Source organism: Gorilla gorilla, chromosome 21, assembly GCF_029281585.2.
Source record: "Gorilla gorilla gorilla isolate KB3781 chromosome 21, NHGRI_mGorGor1-v2.1_pri, whole genome shotgun sequence".
Taxonomy (NCBI): domain Eukaryota; kingdom Metazoa; phylum Chordata; class Mammalia; order Primates; family Hominidae; genus Gorilla; species Gorilla gorilla.
In genome coordinates, this window is record NC_073245.2 from 45,726,537 (window position 1) to 45,752,032 (window position 25,496).

At 39.6% G+C, this 25,496-nt stretch overlaps 1 protein-coding gene across 3 annotated transcripts in view; it reads left to right on the plus strand.

Moving 5' to 3' along the window:
- The window catches only part of CBFA2T2 (CBFA2/RUNX1 partner transcriptional co-repressor 2), a 153,894-nt gene that overhangs the window by 36,689 nt on the left and 91,709 nt on the right, over positions 1–25,496 (plus strand). Inside the window, exon 1 of one of the 3 annotated variants that reach the window (XM_055373331.2) lies at positions 24,353–25,195. The exons of the other annotated variants lie outside the window; for them this stretch is intronic. The gene's annotated coding sequence lies outside the window, so the exon portion shown is untranslated. Of the gene's footprint in view, positions 1–24,352; positions 25,196–25,496 lie in introns of those variants that run through there. 3 annotated transcript variants of the gene reach the window in all.

The following is a 25,496-nucleotide window of genomic DNA, read 5'->3' on the forward strand; positions in this document are numbered from 1 at the left end:
TTTTGGCTATTATAAATAAAGCCACTATAAACATTTGTTTACTGGTTTTTATGTGGACACGTTTTCATTTCTCTCACCGCGCCCAGCAATGAATACATTTATTTTATGGCAAAACTAAAAGTTTGTCAAGCACCCAAATTCAGTATGATAAGTTAGCTTTTTATAGGATACTGACAGGTTATTGTGGGTACTCCAACCTTGTTCAGCAAGGCCAAATTTTCAAAAAAAAAAATGTAGATTTATTACAATAATGGAAATATATATCTTAAGCTATATTTCCATGTGTTCTATGAAGACAACTCTGAGAGGAAGTTAGCAGTTTGTGTGGTTGGAAGCCTCAGAAAGTTCTCCTACTTCTATCTCTTACTCACCTGGCTTGCATTGCAATATTTAGGGTAAGAGTCACAAACATACTCGGGTGCATTTGAATGATGGTCTAAGCAGATCTCTACACCTGTCGTTATCTGGGTTTGTGATCATTCCAGTGTTTCCTAAGTTTATAGGATGAATTGGCAGTAAGTGACTTTTGTTCCAATCCTCAGCTGCATTATAAAGACAATACAAGACTATGTTGAAATAGCCATTTGGTAAAGTTTTGTAAACCCAGAAGCCTTTTTAAAAAGTATTGTTCTTCTTAATCTCTTAATTATAGTTTTTTAAAATCACATATGACTTAATTTTGTGTGTGTATTTTTGTTTGTTTGTTTTTTGAGATGGAGTCTCACTACATCACCCAGGCTGGAGTGCAGTGGTGTGGTCCCGGCTCACTGCAACCTCTGCCTCCCAGGTTCAAGTGATTCTCCTGCCTCAGCCTCCTGAGTAGCTGGGATTACAGGGCTGTGCCACCAGGCACGACTGATTTTTTTTTTTTTTTTTTTTTTTTTGAGATGAATTCTTGTTCTGTCACCCAGGTTGGAGTGCAGTGGCGTGATCTTGGCCCACTGCAACCACTGCCTTCTGGATTCAAGCAGTTCTCCTGCCTCAGCCTCCCAAGTAGCTGGTATCACAGATGCGTGCCACTACGTCCAACTGATTTTTGTATTTTTAGTAGAGACGGGGTTTCGCCATGTTGGCCAGGCTGGTCTCAAACTCCTGACCTCAGATGATCTGCATGTCTCAGGCTCCCAAAATGCTGGGATTACGGGAGTGAGCCACCTCACCCGGCCCTAAGTCCTATTGTTTTTTCTTTCTTTTTTTTTTTTTTTGTAGAGACAGGGTTTTGCCTTGTTAACCAGTTTAGTCTCGAATGCCTGACCTCAGGTGATCTGCCTGTCTTGGCCTCCCAAAATGCTAGGATTAGAGGTGTCAGCCTCCACTCCCAACCTGATTTGTATATATTTTATGTTTGTTTTATTTTCTTTTTTTTCTTTGCTGTATTATTATTATTTTGAGATGGAGTCTTGCTGTGTTGTCACGGCTGGTCTCCAACTTCTGGGCTCAAGCAGTCTTCCCACCTCAGTCAGCTGAACAGTTGGGATTGCAGGCTCATGCCACTATACCTCTATTGTCTAGGCCTCACTCTATTGTCCAGGCTGGTCTCAAACTCTTGGGTTCAAGCAGTCCTCCCACCTCAGCCTCCCCAGTAACTGGGATTACAGGCTCTCGCCTCTATACCTGGCTCAAGGGTTTGTTTTCTAATTCTTCAAAGTTTACTTCTCTCAGATCTGGAGACTGTGATATGTATAAGACAAGTTTCCCATGTCTTAAGAAACTTGATACCTAGTAAGAGAGGTAAGGCCTGTGAACTCAGGTAACTAAGCAAGACAGAAAGACAGATGAAGATGAGGACATATGAGTAGAATAAAGGAAGTGATCAGTAAAGGTTGCATGTGGAAAATGTTGTCTGAATCAGTCGAAGAATTGCCTTCAACATGACCTAGAGAAGAGCAGATCATGACCGAAATCCAGACCTTTTCACTGGCTTGATTGTTTGGTGGGCTATTTTTCTCTCTTTTTTGAATCAGAGGATCCCAGATGAGGGCTTTGTTATCAGCCTTTGACTCAAGTCTCAGTTATATTCTTGTTCCCAGCCCATGCGTGTGGAATCAGGGATATGACTTACGTGCCCTTTTAGGCTGCTCTGTACCTTTTTGCCAGTTATATATATGTAACTATGTTAACCTGCCTTAAATGTCCACTCTGTGTGTGTGTGTGTGTGTGTGTGTGTGTGTGTGTGTGTGTGTGTGTGTGTGGTGTAGTGATGGGATCTCACCATGTTGTCCAGGCTGGTCTTGAACTCCTGGGCTCAAGCAATCTGCCCACTTTGGCCTCCCAAAGTGTTGGGATTACAGGCGTAAGCCACTGCACCCAGCCTAAAATGTCAACTCTTGGTTGAGAATGAAGGCTAATTTGCCTAAGAACCAACTTAATCCATCTGTTCCAGCCAATACCAAGAGATCAGCTTCACCTACATAGTGAAACCCCATCTCTACTAAAATACAAAAATTAGCCGGGTGTGGTGGCAGGCGCCTGTAATCGTAGCTCCTGTAATCCAGGCCGTGGCAGGAGAATCGCTTGAACCTAGGAGGCGGAGGTTGCAGTGAGCCGAGATCACACCATTGCACTCCAACCTGGGCAACAGAGCAAGACTCCATCTCTAAATAAATAAACAAACAAACAAGGCTTCTAGTTGCAGTAGGAGGGACGAATTGAGAGCAAGGGTTTAAGGACTAAATGCAGGGTGCAGTACAGTGTCAGTGTCAGCGTGCAGTGCTCAGGAAATATTTGTTGAAGGGGAAGAGTATGCTTTTTCAGTCCAAGGTGGAAGCATGAAGGAAACTGTAAGCAGATTGATCTAGACCACAGTTTCAGGTACAGAGGGGAGCATTAACTAAAGCTCAGAGCAGGGAAAGCACAGGGTGCTTACAAAATGGCAAATGCTGTCATTTAGGCCGGAATCCTACTCACACTGCTGCTATATATCCCCTTCATCTGTGTTTAGGATTTTGAAATGCATTTTTGTTGGATTATTGCCCCACTAGAAAAAACAGTTCAGATCTGTTGCAGTTTCACATTTGAAACTACTTTCATTCTGGAATCCTTATCCTTAGACCTTCCTAATAATTTCTGTGGTCACACTGGGCCTGATCTCTTCCTGTGCTAAACAAAAGCACACAATCACAAAACTGTGTAGGCATAAATGAGAGGCATATGGGAGTGGTGTAAAAGGAACTCGAAGAGTCTTAATATGCCTGGGTGGGCGAGCTAAACTAATAGCTCCCAGCAGTTTTTCTGAATCAGACATTGTGGAGCCAGGAGTCTAGCATTTGGAATTCCACTGCCTGTGCAAAAGGGTCTGTCTTTTATCCTCCAAACCACCATTTGTTAACTGGCTAATGACCCAGTGGACCCGTTGACAACAAAGGAGGGAAAGCTGGCAAAGATCAAGTTAAAAGGAAAAAGAAAAGTTCAAAGGTAGGAAAGTAAGAACAAGAAGGGTTTAATCATATCTTCACCTACTCTTTATTTTTTAACAATTTATTGTGGGGAATTTTGAACATACACAGAGTAGATGGAGTAATGTAGTGACCTCCCATGAACCTATCCCCTCAGCCCCAATAAGCTGCAGTTACCAGACTTAATGAAGGGAAACCAGAACTCTTGTGAGGCTTAGGTTTGGTTTCCAGACCTCTCTAGGCCTTGTCACCTTTGGCCTTATCCCATCAAACACCTCTTTTCCCTATTTTTAGCACTTAGTGTGCACAGAACACTGCGTTTAGGCTAGTGATGAGTATGACAGTACTTAACCTCTAATAGATTAAGGAAATAACTGTTGTTGTTCAAGTATGGTTTTGAGAGCAGAAAAGTGTAATTCTGTCAAAGGTACACAATGAAGAGGGGACTTAGGAAGGCATTATTGAGAAGTTGACATTTGAGTTTACAGCAGAAACGTTGGGCAAGGGGTAGGGAATGATCTCTGAGATAGCAGCATACCCGATCTACTAGCTCTTTTTCACCAGGCTATTTAGAGTTTGACATTTATGTTACATTTGTAACAAGGTACATTTCAAGTGTAGCTTTCCTTTTTGCTTTAAGCAACTGAGACATGTAAGTCAATTTCAGATATTTTCTGCTAAACTGTGTGTCTCTTTGAATGTTCACTATCAAGGTGAATTATACAAAGTGTGTTAGATCCTTTTAACATTTCAGAGCAACCAAAACCAAGTTTGAATGTCTCGTTTAACACTGTGAGAGGATGTATCTTGTCTGCATCTTGTGTTTCAGTTGTATTTATCGGTAAAATAAGCCAGGGGAGTATTCTGACTTGCAGTTTAAAAGCTGACAGGCCTAGGGGAATGTTCCACAAAATAATATATTTTGTATATGGCATGGTATTATAGATAAATGAGCTATTGTGCTGCCTGGCACTGTCTTCTCCCTTGTGCTGTCTTCTGCTGTTTCTCAAGGAGTGATTCCTCTCTGTGTTTTGGAACCGTGTTTCTCACTGCCTACAGATGATGTCCATTTGGCTTATTTCACTGTCATCTCATACACAGCTGTTTCAAACTGCATGGAATCCTCAGAGAACTACACTCCCCTTCCTGAACAAACAGTGCTTCTTCCTGCATTTTCTTCTTAAACTTTTATCACTTTTCCCCCCTTACATATACTTTTGTTTTATTCTTTCACTAAAAAAAAAAAAAATGAGGTTTAATTGACTTACAATAAACTACACATATGTAAAGTGTACAGTTTGCTCAGGTTTGGCAGGTATACCTGTGAAATGATCACTGCAATCAAGATAGTCAACATATCATTCACTCCATAAAGTATCCTTGTGCCCATTGGTAATCTCTCCCTCCCATGCTCCCACTGCCCTGTCTCCAAGCAAACACTAATCTGCTTTCAGTCACTATAGATTAGTGTGCATTTTATAGAATTTTATGTATATATGTTTTATATAGATGAAATCATACAATATGCACTCCTTTCCTTCCATCCTTTCTTCCTTTTTAGGTCTGGTTTCTTTCATCCAGCATAATTATTTTAAGATGTATGTATCAGTAGTTTATTCCATTTTATTGTTGAGTAGTATTCTGTTGTATGGATATATCACATTTGTTTATTTGCCTGTGGATAGATGTTTGAGTTGTTTCCAGTCTTTGGCTATTGCAAATAAAGCTTCTTTGAACATTCATATATAAATGTTTATATGGACATATGCTTGCTTTTGTCTTTTCTTTTTTTAAAAAAAAAACACAGATGGGAACCGGGCGTGGTGGCTCATGCCTGTAATCCCAGCACTTTGTGAGGCTGAGGTGGGCGGATCACCTGAATGTTAGGAGTTCAAGACCAGCTTGGCCAACATGGTGAAACTCCGTCTCTACTAAAAATAACAACAGTTAGCCTTGCATGGTGGTGTGCGCCTGTAATTCCAGCTACTCAGGAGGGTGAGGCTGGAGAACCGCTTGAACCCTGGGAGTGGAGGTTGCATTGAGCCGAGGTTGCATTGAGCCGAGGTTGCAGTGAGCCGAGATCACGCCACTGCACTCCAGCCTGGGCGACAGAGCGAGACTCCATCTCAGAAACAACAACAACAGCAACAACAAATAGAGATGGAGTTCGAGCCCAGGCTAGTCTTGAACTCCTGGGCTCTAGTGATACTCCTGCCTTGGACTCCCAGACAAAGTGTTGGGATTACAGGTGTTAAACCACTGTGCCCAGACTCTTTTTCCTTTGTAAATACATAGGAATGGTGTGGTTGCATCATATGTTTTAACTATTTAAGAAATTGCCAAACTTTTTCTAAAATATTTTCAAGTACTTACCATCTATATATCTTCTTTGGTGAAATGTCTGTTTAAATCTTTTACCCATTTAAAAAAATTACATTGTTTATTTTCTTGCTGTTGAGGTTTTTGTTTGTTTGTTTGAGACAGTCTCACTCTGTTGCCCAGGCTGGAGTACAGTTGTGCGATCCCAGCTCGCTGCAGCCTCCACCTCCTGGGTTCAAGTGATCCTCAACTTCCTGAGTAGCTGGGACTACAGGCACGTGCCACCACGCCCGGCTAATTTTTGTATTTTTAGTAGAGACGAGGTTTCACCATGTTGGCCAGGCTGGTCTTGAACTCCTGGCCTCAAGTGATCTGTCCACCTCGGCCTCCCAAAGTGCTGAGATTATAGGCATGATCCATTGCCCCCAGCCTGTTGAGGTTTTTTTTTAAATCAGGTATATGCTTTGCAAATATTTTCTCCCAGCGTATTACTTGTCTATTTTCTTAACAGTTTCTTTCAAAGAATAGAGTTAAAAAGATTTTTTGTATCTTTTTAGATTTTGTAGCTTTTGTTGTGTCTAAGGAATCTTTGCCTAACCCGAGTTCACAAAGATTTTCTTGTATGTTTTTTTCTGGAATTTCTGTAGTTTTTAGATTTACATGTAGATCTAATATTTTAATACGTGGTATGAGATATTAAGGATCCAAGTTCATTTTTTTGCATATGAATATCCAGCTGTTTTAGTACCAGTTGTTGAAAGGACTATCATTCCTCTACCGGATTGTCCTTGTACCTTTGTCAAAAAATCAGTTGTTTATATATCTGTGGGTCTGTTTCTGGACTCTGTTCCATTGATATGTTTACCTTATCTTTATGCCTGTACCACACTGTTTACTATAACTTGAAGTGAGGCAGTTTTAGTCCTAGCTATATTCGTTTTCAAAGTTGTTTTAGGTAATCTAGGTTCTTTGCGTTTCCAAATAAATTCTAGAATTAGCTTCTCAATTTCTTAAAAAATAAAAACAGCACGTTGGGATTTTGATTGGGACTACATTGAATCTGTTTGGGGGAAGAGCTGACATCTTAACAGTTTAGGAGAGATACAAATTAACAAATTAAATTAGTGATTTTATTTTAATTAATGTTCCTCAGTAGTATTTTTGTGTTTTTCCTGTAAAGGTTTTATGTCTTTTGTCAAATTTTTCTCTTAATATTTCACAATTTTTGATACTGTTTTAATTTTTTCAGAATTTCAGTATTTGGTCATTGCTACTCTATAGACATGAAGTTGATTTTTGTGTATCGATCTTGTATCCTGCAACTTGGCTAAATTCACTTATTTTAATAGCTTTTTGGGGAGATTCCATTGGATTTTCTTTTTTCTTTTTCCTTTTTTTTTGAGATGGAGTCCCGCTTTCTCACCCAGACTGGAGTGCAGTGGCCCAATCTCGGCTCACTGCAACCTCTGCATCCTGTTCAAGCAATTCTACTGCCTCAGCTTCCTGAGTAGCTGGGATTGCAGGTGCCTGCCACCAGGCCCGGCTAATTGTATTTTTAGTAGAGACAAGGTTTTACCATGTTGCCTAGGCTAGTCTTGAACTGACCTCAGGTAATCCACCCACCTCGGCCTCCCAAAGTGCTGGGATTACAGGCATGAGCCACCGTCCCCGGCCTCCGTTGGATTTTCTGTACATCATTTGCAAATAAGGACAATTTTACTTCTTTCCAATTATCACTTGTTTTACTTATTTACTTATTATCAGTATTTTCTGTGTTGTCACTGCTTCAGAGATTCTGTCCTTTTCAATTTTCTTTTGTTATCTTCTTGGTCTTAGATATTATCATATTGTTGTTTGTTTGTTTTTTTTTAAATTAGTTAATGGCTTTCTATGAGGTATTCTCTCAGTCTATGTTGTCTTCAGAAAACACTGGTTTCATTTTGTTCAGGGCCATGTCATAATTCCTAGCTACCAATTACATGAAGTTCCAACTTATTTATTCCTCCACATTGGGATCAAATATTTCTTCCTGTTAATAATTGGCATTTCTGTTTACCATTGCAACTTATTCTAGCCTAGGTCCCACTTAAAATAATAATTGGGGAGAGAGCATCAGAGTTGAGGTTCGGAAATTTGGTTTGAATTCCCATTTTGCTGCTTAGTGTCTGTATAATCTTGGGCAAGTTTTTTAACTGTTAGGCCTGTTTGCTTATCTGTAGGAAGAGAGTAACACAAGAAGATCTTTACAATATGTCATGTGAATTGAAAGAGAGAACATAGAAATCATAGCCATGTGCCTGCAACACAGTGTGGGTAGTCTGTAAATATTTAGTCTGGCACTAGTGTGAGCACCAAGTGAAGGAATGAATGCTTGTTTGCATATCCTATTTCTGCACTGTTGCTTATGCTGTTCTCCAATCTCTTTTCAGGCCCTCTGCATCTTCCTCATGTTTCGAGGTCAATGAAGTCCATCTTTATTACTCATTTCCTATCATTGTTTACATCCCTGTTGAGTTGATATCTTACTAAACTTAGGGACTGGGAGTATATCTTTGGAAAATATTTGTTTTCCTCAAAATGCCTACCATAAATGTATTATAGGTCCCTAAAATAATTGGTTGATTGTATAGTTAATTTGGAAGCAGTGCATCAAAATACTTTGTAGGGTGACAGCCAAGTAAGGTTTTTTTTGTTTTTTGTGTTTTTTTTTTTTTGGTGGAAGACAGTCTTTGTCTGTCACTCAGGCTGGAATGCAATGGCATGATCACAGCTTACTTCAGCCTCAAACTCCTAGGCTCAAGCAATCCTCCCACCTCAGCATCCTGAGTAGCTGGGACTATAGGTGCGTACCACCATGCCTGGATAATTTTTTTTTTTAATTTTTATTTATTGTAGAGATGCAGTCTTGCTATATTGGCTGGGCTGGTTTCCCAAAGGCCTCCTCAAGTGCTGGGATTATTGGTGTGAGCCGCCATGTCTGGCCTGTTTGTTTTTTGGTCAGATTTAGGTTTTAGGGGTGAAGTAAGTTGAATTTTACATGCTACAGTGGAAGTGGCAGAAATGTTTTTGTTTGATTAAAAGTAGCTTTAAGAGAACAGTAATTAACTTTTTAATTTTGGCCATCAAACAAGGAGGGTTGCTCATAAAACAGAATGGGAGTTTGGTAACTATAAACCATTTATTAAATGTTTTTTAAAAATCAACATTGTTTCAACATTGAATGTGGTAGAACATTCAGTATTTCCTTTAGGTTTACATGTATAGTCTTATGTCTTTTAACAACAGAAATATATTCTGAGAAATGCATCATTAGGTGATGTACAAACATTATAGAGTGTACTTACACAAACCTACATAATATAGCCTACTACACACCTAGGATATATGTAAACCTGTAATAGTAGCTAACAGCATGTTACTGTACTGAATGCTGTAGTTAGTTTTAACAATGGTGTTTGTATATCTAAACATAGAAACTGTACAGTGAAAATATAGTAATCTTATGGTACCACCTTTATTGACTGAAGCGTCAGCTAAAAATGATAAACCTGATTAATATGCAAAGCAGCCCTTATAACATGCTTTTTCAAAAACAGCTTAAGACTTCAGATTTCGTTAAGAAGTTATATGGTAACATGCTGACTAGAGAATGATTTATTGGGCTAGTTAACATTTTAAAGTAAAGGGAATGGAAACCAGAAGATGATGCAAGGGTACTTTTATTCATTGTGTTAAAAAGCCATAGTAAAAGCCGTAGTAATCATTCTAAGCTGTTGGATGCTTTCTTAGTGCTGCGTATATAAAGTATGTTAATAAATCTGATATCTAGGGTACTTGTTAGAACCCTAACTGGCATAGCCTATAACTCCAGAATCACCATTCTAATTGTATTCTGGAGTTGTGCTCTACAGTGGTGCTATTCACATAGAATATAATGTGAAAGGTAACCCTAGAGTTGTGCAAGTAGAAGGTACTAGCTTAATGAATTTGGCTCTAATAAGTTAATAAAGTAATTTGAACATTTCTTGAGAGGTAAAGTTTAAGATGCACTGTGGGACACTAGAAAGTAATTTGCAGGCAGCCAGGAAATCTGGGTTCTGGAACCAGTCAACTGGCACCTCACTTTCCCCATAGTACCATGGAAACTTTGATTAGATGTCTCTTCCATTGCTGATATTTTGCATTTAGGTGATGGATTGAAGTCAGGAACTAGATCTAGCATTGAGGGCACTGAAAGGTGGTTGTCATGTAGTCCAGAGGTCAAGGGTCAAGTGATTAGAAGCAGTTTGTTCAGAGGTCAAGTGATTAGAAGCAGGTTAAGCCAAAGTTAGACTCATGATTTTAGCAGGGAATGTGAATGGAAATCCATATACCCGCCCATCTCCATTGGTTGGAGACAAGTGGGTCATCTTTCCTAAATTGTATATGGGTGTATGGAAGGGATTTGAAATTGACGAGTCGTATAACTGAGTAAGGACAGAGAAGCCGGACTCTATTTTTCCATTAGGTCTAGGCCTTTCTAGTGCTTAAGATGAGTTCTTGCTCCTGCTCTGTTACTCAGGCAGTGGCTTGATTGTGGTAGACACTTATGACCTACACATTTTAGCCTAGGCTGATGCCTTTCCACAGTTATGTTCCTGGTTTGTTTGTTTGTTTTTAGTTCTTTCTCTGTCAGTTACAGGTACATTTTCCCAAATCATCTGAACTCAAAATTCTCCTAACTTTTCCATGAAGTCCTTTATTGTTCTTTGCCTAGCTGGAAGAGACTTTTTCTATAATTTTTGGTACTTTTTACTTGTTACTTTTTATTATATCTTGTGTTATGCATACATTTATCCCCTACTATATTACTGAAAGCAGGGACTTTGTCTTAGTGCTACAGGTTTTTGTTTTTGTTTTTGTTTAATTTGAGACAGGGTCTTACTCTGTCACCCAGGCTGGCATCATCATAGCTCACTGCAGCCTCCATCTCCTGGACTGAAGTGATCCTCCCGCCTCAGCCTCCCAAAGTGCTGGGTAATTATAGGCATGAGCCACTACACCTAGCAGTTTTCTCAAACTTTAGTGTATAGAGGAGTCACCTGAAGAACTTATTAAAGTTTGGATTCCTGGACCCCCCATTCTGGTTACTTGTTTCTGATTTAGGCCTGGGAACCTACATTTTAACAAGTTCCTCAGATGAGCTTAAGTATGTGGGCTAGAGGAACATGTGGTTTACAGCATCTAGCCTAGTACCTCGTTTTGCTCTTCTATTGCCTGAGTGGTTAAGTCAGTGATCAGTTAAAACCAATAATCATTGGTAACTCTGCTAGAAGAACCAGTCTTAACACCTGTGAGGAACTAGATTTATTTTGTTCCTGGCTACCTAGTATTTTATAGGTTTTTGTGTTTACATGAACTTTTTTGTACCCTCAGTTTAAGATGCCCTTTGATTTTAGTTTTAAATTTTTTATTATTATAATTTTTTTCATTAAGCCTCTTCCATTTTAGGATGATTTTAATTTTAAAGCTTCTGAATACTCTCTCAATTATCAATGTATATATATTGTGGACATATGCATTTGAGTTTTGTTGTTGTTTTGCCTTTAAACTTATATGTCTTATTAAAATAAACTCTACAGAAATTGCTATATTCAGTCTTTGTAGGAACTAACAGAAGAGGTCTTTCTTACTAAGTCTTTTTTTGGGGGGTTCAGGAACAGGGTCTTGCTCTGCCACGGAGGCTGGAGGGTGGTGGCACGATCTTGACTCATTGCAACCTCCTCCTCCCAGGCTCAAGTGGTCATCCCACCTCAACCTCCCGGGAAGCTGGTACTACAGGCATACGCGGCCACACCTGACTAATTTTGTGTAGTTTTGGTAGAGACAGGGTCTCCCCATGTTGTTCAGGCTGGTCTCCTGGACTCAAACAATCTGCCTGCCTGGCCTCCCAAAGTGCTGGAATTACAGGCCTGAACCACCATGCCCGGCTATTTCTTACTAATACTTAATTTGTATTAAGTATTAGTAAGACAAATTTTTATTATTATTATTTTTTGAGACAGAGTCTTGCCCTGTCGCCCAGGCTGGAGTGCAGTGGCATGATATTGGATCACTGCAATCTCTGCCTCCCAGGTTCAAGCAGTTCTCCTGCCTCAGCCCCCTGAGTAGCTGGGATTACAGGCGCATGCCACCATGCCCGGCTAACTTTTGTGTTTGTAGTAGAGCAGGGTTTCACCATGTTGGTCAGGCTGGTCTTAACTCCTGACCTTGTGATCTGTCTGCCTCGGCCTCCCAAAGTGCTGGGATTACAGGCATGAGCCACCGTGCCCGGCGAAAAATTATTATTTTATAGTGATACACTTTTGTATTAGATATTATAGGGAAAACCAGAATAAGTAGATACTTAAAGATTTTCTGGCGCAATGGAGTGCTGAAGACAAACACGTTAAATAGTTAACATTCAAGGCAGTTCGCAACATAGGACCAAATGAATGGTCTGCATCAATAAAAGTAAATAGTTATTAGAGTTCAAAGAAGTGGGGGAGATGAACACGGACTAGAGAACCTGGAAAGCCTCCATGGAGAAGGCAACAGGAGCTGAACTTGAAGGTGTTTTAGATTTCAGTCAGAGGAAAAGAGCATTCTTAGAGGGAAGAACATACAAAGATTCATTTTACAATTGGAAAAAACGGAAGCTCAGAAAGGTAAAGTGTGTGCTGAGGTGCCAGTCTCCTGACCACTGCTCTGCTTTGTGCAGCATTTGGAGGTTTTTCATTGTTGCCAAGTAGAAGACAGGCAACGTTATGATAATCATATTTCAAAGCACTGATAATTAAATTTATTTATTTATTTATTTATTTATTCATTTTGAGGTGGAGTCTCACTTTGTCTCCCAGGCTAGAGTGCAATCCTGTTTGTTCTACCTTGAGACTATATCCAGAATCCAGAATCCAAGTAACATCTTACCTTTACCCCTTCCATTCTTGTCCATACCACTAGCATCTCTGGCCTGGATTATTGGAGTTGCTTCCTAGTTGTTTTCCCTGTTTCCATTCTTGCCCCACCATCTGTTTTGAACATAGCAGCCAGAGTGGTTCAATTTAGTCAGGTCATGTCAATTCTCTGCTCAGAACCCTGTTAATGACTCCCATTTTACTGAAAGAGACCAAAGTTTTTCCAGTGGCTGGAAGCTATCTGTGATCTGCTTCCCTCTCCCTGCCCACTGCTTGACCTCTCAGCTCATATCCTACTGCTTTTCAGCTTCAGCCACACTAACTTCTTGCAGTTCCTTGAAGACTGTAGGCCTAGTCTTGCCTCAGGACCTTTACCTAGACAATTCTTTTTTCACCTGTCCTGCTGCGGCTCATTTCTTCCCTTCTCTGCAAGGTCAACCAGGCTACCTTATTTAAAACTGTGCCCCATCTCACTTTACCAGCTTATTACCTTCTGATATACTGTATATAGTATTTAATTTTGCTTGTTCTTTGTCTCCTCTTGCTAGTTTCAGAGAAGACAGGGAATCTTGTCTATTTGATTTATTTTTATTTTTATTTATTTGTTTTTTATTTTTTTGAGATGGAGTCTCGCTCTGTCACCCAGGCTGGAGTGTAGTGGCGCGATCTTGGCTCACTGTAACCTCCACCTCCTGGGTTCAAGCAGTTCCCTGCCCCAGCCTCCTGAGTAGCTGGGATTAACAGGCACCTGCCGCCACACCTGTCTAATTTTTGTATTTTTAGTAGAGATGGGGTTTCACCATATTGGGCAGGCTGGTCATGAACTCCTGACCTCATGATCCCCCCGCCTCAGCCTCCCAAAGTGCTGGAATTACAGGCGTGAGCCACTGTGCCCGGCCTATTTGGTTTATTGATGTATCTCCATTGCCTCAAACATGGTCAGGCATCTGATAGATGCACAATAAATATTTGTTGCATGCATGAGTGAATAGAATAGAATAGAATAAAGAATAGAATGCAAGGTAGACAGGCAGTCCCGACTCTCATGAAGCTTACAGTTTGTGGTTTCTTTACTCCAAATGACGTTAACCATGTTTTTCACATTTTTTGGTATGTGTAATTCAAAACCTTTGTGAAATAATAAGCATTTAAACTTTAGGAAGCAGTGTTTCTTAAAAAGAATGTGATCTTGGGGTATGTTTTGAATCAACTGAAAACTATAAAACATTAAATAGAAAAGCTGTGTGCCAGGAAAGGTGATTGCTTGATCAGTTTTTGAAAAATGCCACTAGATCATTTTGGATCTTAATTCATTCCTGTGGAACACTTAACTACAAAATTTCCTTGAAATAAAATGCAAGTTATTAGTGGGATTGTTAGTGGGATTCCCAAATGAAATGATTTTTAGCTCTCATTAAGACTCTTTCTTTCTTTCTTTCTTTCTTTCTGTCGTTTGTTTTGCCCTAGGCTGGAGTGCAATGGCACGATCTCGCCTCACTGCAACCTCTGCCTCCGGGTTCAAGGGATTCTCCTGCCTCAGCCTCCTGAGTAGCTGGGATTACAGGCACATGCCGCCATGCCTGGCTAATTTTTTGTATTTCACTAGAGATGGGCTTCCGCCATGTTGGCCAGGCTGGTCTTGAACTCCTGACGTCAGGTTATTTGTCCCCTGTTGGCCTCCCAAAATGCTGGGATTACAGGCGTGAGCCAACATACTCAGACTTTTTCTTATCTTTTTGCAGTCTACCATAGAAAAACACAGAATTGCATTTCTGTTCATTTAAAATTCTGTGGTAGAAAATCAAATATGGAAGACTTTTGAACAAATATCCAGTGTTGAAGCAAATGTAAATAGTAGATATTATATTGATGCCAACTGAGGAAATATGATTAGACTTAGTCAATAAATAAAGCTGTTAACATAATCTGTCATGTGCCAGTTTAAATAATGAAAGCATTACTGTAGTAGGATGTTTTGTTAAATGTCCTACAAGGCCTGTATCTTTCTGTGCAAGCCTACCATGTGGTAGACACTTAATAATAGTTGATGATAATAATGCTGAATTATCTGCCTCTTAAATTTGTTTATCTGAGGGAAGAGGTGCTTATTTGTATATAAACTGCTAATTTATCTGTTAGTAACTGACATTTTTTCTTTACTTTTTCCTGAAGAATTGCAATTAATTTAATAATAGAATAACCATTTTTGTATTTTTATATAGGATAAATAATGAAGCTTATAAAACCAGGCCTTAGCAGCCACACTGTAAAGACTAAAGAAAAGGACATTTTCAGTTGGTATAAATTTTCTTTTTGTTTATTTGGTGTAAATTTTGGATTTCTTCTTTTTTTTGGTCTGAAAAATTAATTTAGCTCAGCATGGCCTATCTGAATATACTTTATTTTTTTTTTTTCTTGGAGACATACTCTCTCTGTCATCCAGGCTGGAGTGTAGTAGCAGCCAGGATCACGGCTCACTGCAACCTTTACCTGCTCAGCTCTAGCAATCCTCCCACCTCAGCCTCCCAAGTACTCTGCAGGCATATGTTCCACAGGCACCTGCCACCATGCCTGGCTAATTTTTTTTTTTTTTTAATTTTTTGTAGTGGATACAATTTTTATTTTTTGTAGAGATTTATTTTTTGTATTTTTTTATAGAGGTCTCCCTCTGTTTCCCAGGCTGGTCTTGAGCTCCTGGGGTCAAGTGATCCACCTGCCTCAGCTTCCTAAAGTGTTGGGATTACAGGTGTGAGCCACTGTGCCTGGCCTGGGTGTTTTCTTTACAATTGAGTTTACCATTTGTAGCAGCAAAAGAAAAGAAAAATAACTCCACATTACCTCTCTGTTTAGTTTCATTTCGGAGCCAGAGTTTGTTAAAAGTGTGAAATACTGTGCCAGGCTCAGTGGCTCACGCCTGTAATCCCAGCATTTTGGGAGGCCGAGGTGGGTAAATCATCTGAGGTCAGGAGTTCGAGACCAGCCTGACCAGCATGGTGAAACCCCAACTCTACTAAAAATACAAAAATTAGCCAGGCATGGGGTGCACATCTGTAGTCCCAGCTACTCAGGAGGCTGAGGCAGGAGAATTGCTTGAACCCAGGAGGCAGAGGTTGCAGTGAGCCGAGATTGTGCAGTTGCACTCTAGCCTGGGCAACAGGGCGAGACTCCATCTCAAAAAGAAAAAAATAAAAAAGACCGGAAATAAAAAGTCTGCTTGGGGCCAGGCATGGAAGATTATGCCTGTAATCCCAGCTATACCTTTGAAGCTGAGTCAGGAGGATGACTTGGACCCAGGAGTTCAAGGCTGCAATGAACTATGATTGGGTCACAGCACTCCAGCCTGGGTAACACATCTCTGAGAAATAAAAAATTTAAAAATAAAAATATAATAAAATGGCCAGTGCTGTTGTTCATGCCTGTAATCCCAGCACTTTGGGAGGCTTAGGCAGGTGGATAGCTTGAGTCTAGGAGTTTGAGACCCCGTCTCTACAAAAAACTGCAAAAAATGAACCAGGCATGGTGACATGCACCTGTAGTCCTGCTACTCAGAAGGCTGAGGTGGGAGGATCACTTGAGGTGAGGAGGTCAAGACTGCAGTGAGCTATGATTGCACCCCTGCACTCCAGCCTGGGCAACAGAGCGAGACCCTGTCTCAAAAAAGTGTGTGTGTGTGTGTGTGTGTGTGTGTCTGTGTGTGTGTGTGTAAGCAAAATTAAAAGTCTGCCTGGCAGAAAATTAGGTGTATATTATAAAAATCTGTATAGGCACTCCCAGTATTTTGAATGAAGGCATGTCAACAAAACTAGATGTAAAAACCTCTCTGTGAAGTGAACATTATTTCGTTACTAATTTTTATTTATAAAACCAGAAATACTTTACTGAGGGGTAAGGCAGTTACACTTGTTTTTTGTTTTGTTTTGTTTTCTTTTCTTTTTGTGGAGAATGGGGTCTTGCTATATTGCAGGTTTTGAACTCCTGGGCTCAAGCGATCCTTCCACCTCTGCCTCCTTAAGTGCTGGGATTACAGGCATGAGCCACTGGACGATACCTGGCCTGAGGTGTAGGAAGAAGAAATAATTCCAGTATATAAAGTTGGAAATTATACAAAGAAGGCAGGATCTCTAGATTATTCTGCTTGTCTTATAATTGCTGGGTCTCTCATTAATTTTTAGTATTCACCTGTAGGTTTCCTTTTATTTTGAGTACTGGGAGTTTTTATTTATTTTTATTTTTATTTTTATTTTTGAGATGGAGTCTACTCTGTCGCCCAGGCTGGATTGCAGTCACGCAATCGGCTCACTGCAACCTCTGCCTCCCAGGTTCAAGTGATTCTCCTCCCTCAGCCTCCCAGGTAGCTAGGATTACAGGTGCCCACCACCGCACCTGGCTAATTTTTGTAATTTTAGTAGAGATGGGGTTTCACCATGTTGGCCAGGCTGGTCTCGAACTCCTGACCTCAGGTGATCTGCCTGCCTCCGCCTCCCAAAGTGCTGGGATTACAAGCATGAGCCACCGTGCCTGGCCTGATTTCTTAATTAGTTGTGTAGTCTTTGGACTTAGTTTCCTGTGGGTTCAGCAATAAGTATAGTTATCTTAATAAAACTCATATTTTAGGCTTTTCAACCTCAGATTTTCTGCATATATCAAAATAAATTCTGGGCTGGGTACAGTGGCTCACATCTGTAATCCCAGCACTTTGGGAGGCCAAAATGGGGAGATTGAGGCCAGGAGTTGAAGACCAGTGTGGGCAACATAGTGAAACCCTGTGTCTACCCTTCCCCCGAAAAAAAGCCAGACATGGTGGCATTCTTCTGGAGTTGCCGCTACTCAGGAGGCTGAAGCAGGAAGGTCACTTGAGCCCATAAGTTTGAGGTTGCAGTGAGCTATGATTCCCTCCTTTGCACTTCAGCCCCATCCTGGATGATAGAGCAAGACCCTGTCCGTCCGTCCATCCATCCATCCATCCATCCATCCATCCATCCATCCATCCGTATTCATTCATTGTACTTAAGAATGAGCTATATAAAAGTGAAACCACGGGAGTTCTAGAAGAACATATAGGTGCATATTCTTATAATCTGGGACGGGGAAAATCTTTCTAAACATGATATTAATATTAGTTGACAAACTACTGATGAGAGCATAATGTCAGAATAATCGAAAAATTATTAAAAACTATTTGGTTAGGGCAGAATTTCTGGAATGTTGGATTAAGGTGCTTGGGAAATCCTCCCTCCATAAAGCAGATAAAACTGGACAAATTTATAAAAAAAAAATCAACCATTTTGAACTTGTGTAGATTGTTCCCAGCAGCATTACTAAATAGCCAAAAATTGGAAACAATCCAAATGCCCATTAATTGGTGAATAGATAAGCATAATGTGTATTCATCAGTAGAATACTACTCAGCAGTAAAAAGGAGTGAATCTTGATACATGGTACAGCATGAAGCTCAGAAATATTTTGCTAAATTAAAGAAGCCACAAAAGATGACATATCCTTGCATTTATGTGAAATGTCCAGGAATAGCAAATTTATAGGGACAGTGAAAGCAAGATTAGTAGTGGTTGTCTAGGGCTGTAAAGGGACATGAGGGATCTTTTAGGGGTGATGAAAATGTTCTAAAATGGAATTGTGGTGATCGTACAACTCTAAATTTACTAAAAATCATCGACTTGTACACTGAAAATAGGCAAATTTTATGGTCTGTATATTATACCTCAATAAAACTTATTTAAAATGTTGGCAGGGGCAGAGGGACAACAGGTTTTTCCCCCTGCTGCAAAGGAGTAGTCCAAGTATAGCACATGTCTGCAGATGGCATTTATGTATAATAGATGGCTGCTGCTTTTTTTTTTTTTTCCTCTTCTAAATCAGGTGTCCTGAGAGATTGGGACCAAGAGGGAGATAGAACACTGGCAGTTGGGGTTCATGTTAGGGTTTCAGGCACATCAAAGACAGCATCCTTCTTTGTTTTAAGTTTATAAAATAGGGTTAAATAAATACCTGTCTTATAGGATTTGGACAGTTTTTTCCACATAAAGCCTTCCAGAAGGTACTAAAAGCTATAGATTTTAATAACTTAACAAATGTAATAACATTCCACATTGTCTTTGCAAATAGGTGTATACCCCAAGTATGAATGATACCTTATTTTGGATGGGACAGGATGGTGAAAATGGCCACGATGTTTGGAAAAACCAGTTCAGGGGCAATAATTTTTAATACTTATTAGCAAAGTAGTCTTGAAATTATTAATTTTTTGTCAAAATCCTCCCATTAAAAAATTCTTGAAGACAGCATAATTTGATTTGAATACATCACATTTAATAGAAATTTAATTCACCCTTTCAGACTTTAACTCCCCTCCCCCTATTTTAATTAAATGGAGGGATTGGCTTGGATTCTTTCTAAGCTAATGCTTTGTGGTTTGATCCTGTTAAATTTATTTTTTAAACAAACAACATATTTTAATTTATTTACCCAACAAATAAGCATTAAACATGTTAATCAAGACACACCACCTGTCCTCAGAGAACAGTAATGGGTACGTTTGGTCAACAAATAACTCAAAGTCTGAAGTACTAATGTGGTTATTTATTTATTTATTTATTTATTTATTTATTTATGTAGAGATGGAGTTTCGCTGTTCTTGCCCAGGCTGGAGTGAAGTGGTGCGCTGTTAGCTCACTGCAACCTCCACTCCCGGGTTCAAGCAATTCTCCTGCCTCAGCTTCCCTAGTAGCTGGGATTACAGGTTCGTACCACCACACCTGGCTAATTTTTGTATTTTTATTAGAGACGGGGTTTCACCACGTTGCCCAGGCTGGTCTCCAACTCCTGACCTCAGGTGATCCATCCCCTCTCGGCTTCCCAAAGTGCTGGGATTACAAGCGTGAGCCACCACACTTGGCCTTGATGTGGTCTTATCTGCTGTCAAGCTACATGAGTTGGAAGCTACATGAGTTAGGGTGGAGAGTTGTCAACGCTGTTTCAGGAATCATTGCTCCTAAAGGGGAGCCATAAGTCTTTAAGTATGGATAGTTTTCCAGGTGAAGAGCTCATTCGACGGAAGTGTTCATAGTGAAAGAAGGAAATCAGTTGGTGGTCTCATTTGAGTAGAGTAACTGTATATCCCTTACTTAAAATATAAAATTAACTGTTGGTTTATTCCAGCAAGTGAAATTTTTGACTTCCATTTATTTTCTGTGCTTTTTTTTTTTTTTTTTTGAGATGGAGTTTCGCTGTTGTTGCCCAGGCTGGAGTGCAATGGCGTAATCTCGGCTCACTGCAACCTCAGCCTCCTGGGTTCAAGTGATTCTCCTGCCTCAGCCTCCCAAGTAGCTGGAATTACAGGCATGCACCACCACGCCCGGCTAATTTTGTATTTTTAATAGAGATGGGGTTTCTCCATGTTAGTCAGGCTGGTCTCGAACTCCCGACCTCAGGTGATCTGCCTGCCTTGGCCTCCCAAAGTGCTGGGATTACAGGTGTGAGCCACTGCACCCAGCTCTGTGCTTTTGTTCCATCAATGTTTTGTTGTTGTTGATTGATTTCTCTCTCTGTCGCCCAGTCTGGAGTGCAGTGGTGTGATCTCAGCTCATTGCAACCTCCACCTCCTGGGTTAAAGCAATTCTCGTGCCTCAGTCTCCCATCGTAGCTGGGATTACAGGCGCGTGTCACCACGCCCGGCTAATTTTTGTATTTTTAGTAGAGACGGGGTTTCACCATATTGGCCAGGCTGGTCTTGAACTGCTGACCTCAAGAAATCCGCCCACCTTGTCTTCCCAAAGTGCTGGGGTTACAGGTGTGAGTCACTTCTCCTGGCCTGTTCCATCAACTTTTAAAAATCTTCTATCACTATTAAGTTTAATTCTTGATTTTTTTTTTCCTTTTTCTCTTCTTGCCCTCCCTGCCCTTTTTTTTTCTGCTTACGTAAAATTCTTGATTTTAAATGATGGTCCACAGCTGCTGTAGTCTGACTTGTGTCCCATAAGGGCTGATGACTCAACATCAGAATTGTTGTTCAGTTTTAATTTTCAAGATCACTTTTGAGTTTGATTGCTTCCCTGGTTTTTTTTTTTTTTAAGTTGACAAAATTTTTTCCAAGCTTTGTAATGCTCAGTGTGTGAAGCAAATACACAACCATTTATGAAGTCTTTAATAACTAATAAAACTGGAATCTACACATTGTCATATAAATTGGAAAATTAGAATATCTTGTTTGTGGAGAGCCCCAAACCTATTTTATTTTCAGGTTATTTGACTTAACAATGATGTTATGAGACTACATGGAAGAATAATTGGATCTTGAGCTGTTTAAACATGTGCTAAATAGAAAGAAACAAAGCTTCAGAGGACCTCAGGTGACACCTGGTCCTGTCTTCTGATTTTGACAGATGAGAGTTTTAGGGATTTAGATAATTGGCTTAGTAATTGAATCAGTGAAACAGCTACTCCAGGCTCTTTCTGCTGAATTGTAAGGGGAAACCAGTGTCTCTTGAAATGTTTGCTGTAAAAAAAAGGAAGACACTATTTTCTGATCAGTTGTACATTTCAAATTCTAAACATTTTTTTGAGCATTGTTAAACACTGTCAAGCCGTGTGGATGTGAAGGTGAATAAGACAGAATAGTGAATAAGATAGCCTTTGTTGTCACAGGAGTTTGTAAGATTATCTAACATTTAGGAAGTGAGACAAATGGGCTCATGCTGTCCCCTGCACCCCAGCAAATGTGTGAAATGTCCCCTTGCTTGTCACTCCACTTCATCGTCCTTCTGCAGGTTTAATGCTGTCCATACATGCTGACTTCCTCCTGCTTCTTTCTGCTAGTCATACCTTTTGCCATCTCAGGGTTCCTATATTATTCTGTTCCCTCTGCCTGAAATACTTCTGAATATTCTTCATCTCCACCCCATCCCCCTTTTTAACCTGATCTACTTCTCCTCTGTCAAATTTCATTTCATCAGAGATTATGTCGATATAGCACACCCCTTAACTCTAGTCCCTGCTGTGAAGCTCATAGTTCTGGTTTTTTTCTTTATAGTACTTAGTATATATTATTATGTTTGTTTGTATGATAATTACATTACTTTTCTCAATAGCCTGTAAGCTCCCTGAGAGCAGAGACTATTTTTCTTTACTGTGTCTCCTGCACTTAGTGTAACCTCAGTAGGTGTTTGAGTATTAGAACTTTTTTTTGTAAAGCTGCGTTGTTGCTATAAATCAGAGTTTAGTTTATGTTTTTTGTTTTAGAGGAAGTTTCACTCTGTTACCCAGGCGGGAGTGCAATGATGCACAATCTTGGCTCACTGCAGCCTCCACCTCCCGGGTTCAAGCAGTTCTCCTGTCTCAGCCTCCTGAGTAGCTGGGACTACAGGTGCACGCCACTACGCCTGGCTAATTTTTTGTGTGTATTTTTAGTAGAGACATGGTTTCACCATATTGGTCAGGCTGGTCTCGAACTCCTGACCTCAAGTAATCTACCAGCTTCAGCCTCCCAAAGTGCTGGGATTACAGGCGTGAGCCACCATGCCCAGCCAGAGTTTAGTTTTTTGTAAAGGGTCATATAGTGACCGTTTTTGGCTTTGTGGGCCACACGATCTCTGTCCCAACCCTGCTAATGCAGCAGGAAAGCAGCCATAGATAGACAATATGTAAAGGAATGGGCATGGTCCTTTTCCAGTGAAACTTTGTTTACTAAAACGCTAAGCAGGCTATAAGTTTGCTGACTTCTACTATAAATCATCATCCCCTGATCTTGTTGGACTTGAAAGCCCTTGTTATGCAATCTTGCAAATCCCCTCTTAGGGTTTTTTGAAAAATGATTTTATTTTTGTATGGTAGATGTTAAAGAGGTGATTTTTAAAAAGTCTGATCTTAAAGTAATGTAAAATACAATCTTAAATATATTAATTATATAATTTTAGTTTCTCCAGTTTACTAGTAGGCATATGCTTTTGTTAACTTTACATTTGTATTTAAGTAAAACATGATTCTTGATATTGATTTTGAAATAAAAAGATTGGTTTAGTTTTGGGATAGATTAAAATGTAGATTGAAATTTTACAATGCGTTTCATTTTCAAAAAAGACTATTTTTGCAACCTGATGCTTGAAATACCATATAATATTATTTTGTTCTTAAGCGACAGATGAAGAAACATTCCAGGTTGCTGTTTGCAGAACTTCTGTGCAAGTAAGGAGTTATTACAATGAAAAGCACATTCACTATAAGCACCAGTGTTTATTTTTCTTACTTTTTTCTTTTCTTTTTTTTTTTCAGACAGTGTTGCTCTGTCACCCAAGCTGGAGTGCAGAGGCATGATCTCAGCTCACTGCAACCTTCGCCTCCTGGGTTCAAGTGATTCTCCTGCCTCAGTCTCCTGAGTGGGATTACAGGCTTGTGCCACCTGGCCCGGCTAGGTTTTGTATTTTTAGTAGAGATGGGGTTTCACCATGTTGACCAGGCTGTTCTTGAACTCCTGACCTCAAGTGATCTGCCCACCTCAGCCTCCCAAATTGCTGGGGTTACAGGGATGAGCCACTGCGCCTGGCTGTTTTTCTTTTTTAACATTGTTTGAAAGTCTAGAATCATTTTTATGTGCTAGATGAGAGATTTGATCTGATAAATCAAACTCAGATGTCTGCATCTCAAGTGTATTTGTAGAATTATTTTTCTGTTTTCTATTAATTTAGATTGAATGTCAGAGTACCCATTATAGGTATAAAATGAATATTACATAAGAAAAAATAACAACTTAAAAATGTTCAGAATTGTTTAAATAAAAACTTTAGACAGACATTTAGCAGAATTTAGGTGAGCATTAAAGGATTCAGGCAGCATTCAAAACTGGAAGAAGTTCAGAGAGCTCTGCTTTAGAAGCAGGCTTTTATAGGCTGAACGCTGTAGCAAAGTAAAGGAATTACTTGATTGGCTGTAGCTAGGCACTTGCCTTATTTGGATATGATCCAGTGGAAAGTCCCTAGTTAGAGGTTTGTTTTTGATTGGTTAAGCTTAAGTTTCATTTTATGTTTACATTGGGCTTCAGTTTGCTTACTAGGCACTGGAGCCAGCTGTCTCAGCCTAATGGCTGCCCAATTTAAAAAAAAAACATTAAAATGGCATGTAGTTGTCATCATCAGAGTAAGAAACCAAAGAAGATGGGATCATTAGATCATGGACTGACACACATGTCCACTTAATACCCACAAGAGTATCTTCACACTTTTTTGTCATGGATGGGACTTGTTTTCTGTTTTTTGTTTTGTTTTGTTTTTGATACAGTAAAATACTTAGGAGTTCTTGCAACTTTCTATAAGTTGTTTACATTTTACTCCAATTGCCTTATCATTGTGTGTATTTTGGAGGTACAGTTTTTTTCCTGAACCACTCTGAAAGTGGAAATATGCCCTTTTATCCCTAAATACTTAAATGCATATTTCCTGAAATCAAAGGCATTTTCTTACATAACCACAGTACAATTATCAAAATCAGAAAATGTAATAATGATACCATACTATTAACCTGATTCACAGACTATATTCAGGTTTTATAAATTATTTCAATAATGTCTTTTATAGCTCTTATACCTCAATCCAATTCAGTCTATCATCACACACTGAATTTAACTGGCATGTCTCTTTCTTCCTTGCCTTTCCCCTTTCCTCTTTCCTTTTTACTTCTTTCTTAGAGACAGGGTCTCATTCTGGTGCCCAGGCTAGGGTGCAGTGGTGCAATAATGGCTCACTGCAGCCTTGACCTCCTGGGCTCAGGCAATTCCCCAACCTCAGCCTCCTGAATACTTGGGAATACAGGCACATGCCATTATGCCTGGCTAATTTTTTTTACTTTTTGTAGAGATGGAGTCTCACTATGTTGCTCCGGCTGGTCTCGAACTCCTTACCTTAAGTAAGCCACCTTCCTTGGCCTCCCAAAGTTTTGGGATTACAAATGTGAGCCACTGCAGCTCTTTAATTTTTCTTATTCTAAAACAGTTCCTCAGCCTGCCTGCCTCCTCTTCTCCCCTCCTGGTACTTTTCTTTTCTTGACCATTCCAATTTTGAATACAGACCAGTTGTTCTGTACTTAGTTTGGGTTTCGTTGCCGTTACCTTATGATTACATTAATGTTACGAATTTCAGGCTGGAATACTATAGAAGGGATGTATTCTCCTTAATGCCTCATTTAAGGAGGCACATGATCAGTGTGTCTCAATATTAGTGATTGGTTAATCATTGTATTAAGGTCATGTCTGCCAGGTTACTCCACTGCAAAAATTACTATCCTCTTTGTGATTAATAAGTAATTTGTTGGGTATATTTAGAGATGATGAAGTTGTCCTGTTTTTCATTAGTTTTCTATTCACTAGTAGTCTCAGCATCTAGTGGTGATTTTCTTTTTTTTAATTTTTAATTTTTTTTTGTAGAGACAAGGTCTCACTATGTTGCCCAAGCAGATTTTGAACTCCTGGCCTAAAGTGATTCTTCCACCTTGACCTCCCAGAGTGCTGACATTATAAGCATGAGCAACTGCACCCTACTAGTGGTAATTTTCTAATTCCATCATTGTTTCTGCATTTACATATTGGCATTCTAATGAAGGAATGCTTTCCTTTCTTCCTTGTTGATTGATTAAAAAAATTAAATATGGATTGTGCTCTAATCCATTACTATCATTATTTATTTTGATGCTTAAATTGTTGCACAATTCCAGTGGTAGTCCCTTCTAACAGGCTTTAGTGTTCTTTTGACATACCCCTGTCATTTTTGAGCAGTCTCTTACTTGCCCAAGGTGTTGCATGCTTATCTTTTTTTTTTTTTTTTTTTTTTTTTGAGACAGAGCCTCA